Genomic DNA, 4,950 nt, shown 5'->3' on the forward strand with positions numbered 1-4,950 from the left:
CACACCTACATCTGAAGCCTAGTCCGTGACATGTCAGGTTTTTCATCCGTTTGAATCATCGCTTTATAAAATCAAGATCTTTTATAAAAAGAACACCCACCTCTCACACCAAGGAGTAAATGAGCTCTGCTGGGCACAGTGCATGGTATACAACATGCTCAATAAACGGTAGGCGGAAGAGGCGGTCAGGTAGGAAGAATTCTCGTTAACCTTGAGGTCTGGGAAACACGGCTGTCCCCACAGGGTGGTCACTGACATTTTAAATGCCACCACGGCTGCTTGCTTCCTTTGTCTTTTCCCTTGCCAATTCGATAGCCCATATCGACTGTCGCCAAGCATCTGGTAGGGGAAGCAAGCAGGGTGCACTTGTTTTCCTCAAACAAGGACGCGCCAAGTGGGATGTCGATGTGTCTGTGACACATGGGAGGGGGGGCGTCAAATGTGCAGAAGGGATATGCTGTGTTTCGCGCGGGTCCATGTGACAATGGGCTCGTAGTTCCCTACCGCAGATAAGGAAGGAGTGGGGAAAGAGGCAGGAGAACCTTATTTAGGAAGACCAGAGTTCAGGGTGAGTGAGCAGGAAAAAAAAAAAAAAATTAACTTGTGAAACAGATGGCACCAAAACCACACTGGAAGTCTGGGTAGAGGGCAGAATGGGCGACAGAAGGAGACGGTGAGGAAGGCGCGGTCAGGTACAGAAACTAGCCCTGGGCGGAGTGGGATTTGACGCTCACACTTCTGGGAGCTGGAGACTCGGGCAGAGCACGTATGGTGGCAAAGGTGGGCGGCAGAGGAAACCCAGGCCCCCCGCACCCCCACCTGCCCTGCCCTCTCACCCTGAAGCCTCAGAAAAGGGAAAATCAATGGACTCCTGAAGTACCGGGGCCTCAGGTCTGGGATTGGAATTTGACCCAGGCAGAGTGTTTACTGATCTAGAGGTGGATAGGTGCAAATGAGCTCATCTTTATCTTGAGAGGAAATTCGGGAGACCAGACCTAGACAAAGCCACATTTTATTCAGTGAAAACTTAGCACCGCCCCCTCTGCCCCCCACCCTGCGACGATGCACGCACGACCACATAAAAACATCTGCCCGAATCACCTGGTCTCCGAAGGTCCGTTCTGAAAGATTAACGGATAGGGAATTAGGAGCTTCCAGAAAACCAAAAACGTTATTCCCAAATGTCTTACATTTGCCCCACTTGCTGATTTGTATACTTTTTTCTTCCCCCTGCAGTTTGCAAATATTGACTAAGTTCAAGGGCAGGGGTATAAGGTCTAACTTCAGAGTTAGCATGAGGTGAAATACTTAAGATGGTGCAATCCTGTCCTAATGAAGAACATATTAGATCCCAAGGTTGGTTATGGGCAGTTCTTGTCCCCTGACCCAGTTGATATTTGTTTTATCAAGTCAGGGACTATTTTTGTCATCATTGTTAATCTCCCTCTTGCCAGATCTGTTTTGGCCGAGGGCATGCACTTGAGGTATGTTAGAAGAATGGAGCGCAGTATTGTGGGAAAGAATTATCGCTAATTCTGTCTGCCTACAGCTTCCTCAGCCCTGTTCATCTGATCTTAACAGACTAAGCAGAACCGTGGATGGAAACTCCTACAAGTCTGTGACCCGGTTTCCAAGAAGTAGAGTTGGGAGCTGAAAGAACAACATAGCAACATTCCCATGATGACTACAGGTCTACATTCGGTTGGAAAGAATTTTGACCCGCGCATCAGGGGAGAGCTTGACGGAACGCTTTCCCAGTAAAGAAACCCAGGGCTAAGTGGACAGGTCCAACCCACTTAGCCTCATCTTCGGACCCAGTATTACATAAGTCTTGTCTCAAGGAATCCTGGAGACCTGGCCTAAGATCACTGGCAGTTCTAGCTGGGGCTCAGAATTGTGACCCATGGGGTTTGGAGTCCAATAGACCCTGGTTCAGATCTTCATTTCTCTAAGCCTCAGTTTCTTCCTGTGTGAAAGTAATCGTAACAACGCTCTCCTTGCAAGACTGCCGTGAGGATTAAATGCGGTATTGTGTCCGAAAGCATTTAACACAGTGCCTGTTACTTGAAATGGGATTAATATGTTTTAGCCTCCTTCCTTCCGCTCAGCTCCCCCAGCTGCTGGTGTAGCTCCTCTCCCTGCTGCATACGTCTGACGTAGTGGAATCGGGCCAGTACACTTGAGGGGATCCCATCATAGCAAGAATGAATAGAGAGAGATAAGACCAAGTTAAACAATGTCCAGAACAGCAATATGCACTTTAAAATGGTGGGAATATAAACTGAGTGGGCTCCACCGACCTTTGAAAGCCTCCAAATAGATAAACGTGTGGTTGTGTGACTGCTTCCTAGACCTGAACACAGCCAGCAAAATCTGCATGTGAAGATCGTTGCCTGGGGAGTTTTTTCTTAAAAATCTAACACCTTTGGGGCGCCTGGGTGGCGCAGTCGGTTAAGCGTCTGACTTCAACCAGGTCACAATCTCGCGGTCCGTGAGTTCAAGCCCCGTGTCAGGCTCTGGGCTGATGGCTCGGAGCCTGGAGCCTGTTTCCGATTCTGTGTCTCCCTCTCTCTCTGCCCCTCCCCCGTTCATGCTCTGTCTCTCTCTGTCCCAAAAATAAATAAACGTTGAAAAAAAAAAAAATCTAACACCGTAGAGGCCATCATAGACTTCCTTTGATCTTAATGATGTGACTGAGTTGCCCAGTGTATCAATAAATCACCTGGATAGTTTGCTCAAGGGAGAGATGATGTCCTTTTAGACTCATAGCAGCCTCAGCCACTATATTCTACCTCGCATAGCATAGTGAGATGCTATACATGATGTCTCATTTGGAAGTATCGTATCTAAACACTCTGGCAGATTGGGTAACCCTTAACCACTTCCTCTCTTAGCATCATAGGAATGGCCGGAATCCACCAAGTCATATCCTCATGTTGGGCACCCTGAGTTAGCTCTGAGGTCTCAAAACAAACTGACTTCCCAACCTTTGGATCAAATGGCTATCTGCAACATAGACGGTCAAATCTGTATTTTGTATAAGTCAGTATTTAGAGATTCTGAGGGCAATAATTACTTCCATATGCAATATAGGCAATTCTCCAATGTATCCAACTCGGTCAGGGGAAGATTAATATGAACAATTGAGCATTGAAAATGTATTTATGGGGGCGCCTGGGTGGTCCAGTTGGCTAAGCGGCCAACTTCAGCTCAGGTCATGATCTCGCGGTTCATGAGTTCAAGGCCCACGTCAGGTTTTGTGCTGACAACTCCGAGCCTGGAGCCCGCTTCAGATTCTGTGTCTCCCTCTCTCTCTGCCCCTCCCCCTCTCATGCTCTATCTCTGTCTCTCAAAAATAAATACATGTTAAAAAATTTTTAAAGCATATTTATGTTTGACATTGGAGTGATAACACATCCACCTTGAGAGAAGCTCACATAGTAACTCTTGAACCTGGCCTCTGTTTCTCCACACCTGGTATTTCCCAATGGCACCAGAGCTATACTGGAGGAAGGAATGGAAAGAGCCAATATAGGACACCCAATAAATATTGGGAGAACTCATGTAGATTTCAATTTACATTTTTTATATGTTAGCAATAAACAATTAGAGCATACAATGGAAATAAAATAACAACCAAACCTATAAACTATCAGGAATAAAGCTATAAAACTATACTGTAAAGACACAAAGAAGACCTGAAAAAAGTGAGAGCCAGACAACAATGATAAAAATAATAATGATAATAAGAACTAACATTTATTATGTTCTTATGATGTGCCGGGAATTATCTAGATGATTTCATTATTCTCAGAAATCCTATGAGCTACTAATATGATTATCCTCATGTTTTTTTTAAAAAAGGGAAGTAGGACACATAAAAGAAGGTATACCTTTTTTGCATAGGAAGACCCCAAATGATAAATAGTTTAATTTGCCTAATTTGCTCAATAACTCTATTCTGTAAATTAATGCAATCAATTAGCTCTATAAATTAATGTGACCCCAATCAAATTTAGAGAACTGCTTACAGAACATAACGATTTTTATTCTTTTTAACAATTTTCAAGTTCACCTAGAAGAGAAAATGCTAAAAAGAAAGCCAAGAAAGTATTGAAAAATACAAAGAGAATTAATTTTTAAACCTGGTAACAACTACAGGGGCACCTGGGTGGCTCAGTCGGTTAGGTGGCCGACCCTCAATTTTGGCTCAGGTCACGATCACCCTGTTCCTGAGTTGGAGCCCCGTCCCGCATTGGGTTCTGCGCAGATCTTGGGATTCTGTCTCTCTCTCTCTCTCTCTCTCTCTCTCTCTGTCGCTCCACTGCTCTCTCTCACATACACACACACTCTCTCTCTAAATAAACAATAAATGACAAACAAATAAATAAATAAACTTTAAAAAACAATTACATTAAAGTCCAGTAAGATTATTAGATACACCACTCAGGGGCTTACAATGAAGCCCAGCACATGGGAGACACTCAATCAATATTAGGAGAATTAATGTATTTTTCTCTCTATTTCTTCTCTGATTTACCCCAACAGATATAAAAACAAAATATGAAATCACAGTAATTAGAACTGAGGAAAAATAGTTCAAGAAAGCAGATTAGAAAACCCAGAAACAGATACAGGTAAACGTAGGAATTTAGTCTATAATAAAGTTAACTTTCAAATCCGGATGAAAAGATATTCAACCACAAAAGGTATTCAACACTATTCAACAAAGAGCATGGGGATGATTTGCTAATGATATGGAAAAAAATCAGATCCCCGTCGTACAACATACACAAAAATAAATTATTGATGGACAAAAGGTTGAAAGTATGTATTCACACACAAATGCATGTGTGCACACACATGCACACGTACTCCTACACGCAACACACACATGAACATTCTGGAAAACTGATTCTACCATCTTGCACTTTGTAAAATATTTTAAAC

At 43.5% G+C, this 4,950-nt stretch overlaps 1 long non-coding RNA gene across 1 annotated transcript; it reads left to right on the forward strand.

The window, feature by feature from the left end:
* LOC123586461 lies at positions 1 to 2,044 on the forward strand. Its single transcript, XR_006706806.1, has 2 exons — positions 1 to 189; positions 1,550 to 2,044. It is a non-coding gene; the product is annotated as an uncharacterized LOC123586461 (long non-coding RNA).
* The last annotated feature ends 2,906 nt before the right edge of the window (positions 2,045 to 4,950 follow it).

This window comes from Leopardus geoffroyi, chromosome C3 (genome assembly GCF_018350155.1).
Source record: "Leopardus geoffroyi isolate Oge1 chromosome C3, O.geoffroyi_Oge1_pat1.0, whole genome shotgun sequence".
NCBI classification, from domain to species: Eukaryota; Metazoa; Chordata; class Mammalia; order Carnivora; family Felidae; genus Leopardus; species Leopardus geoffroyi.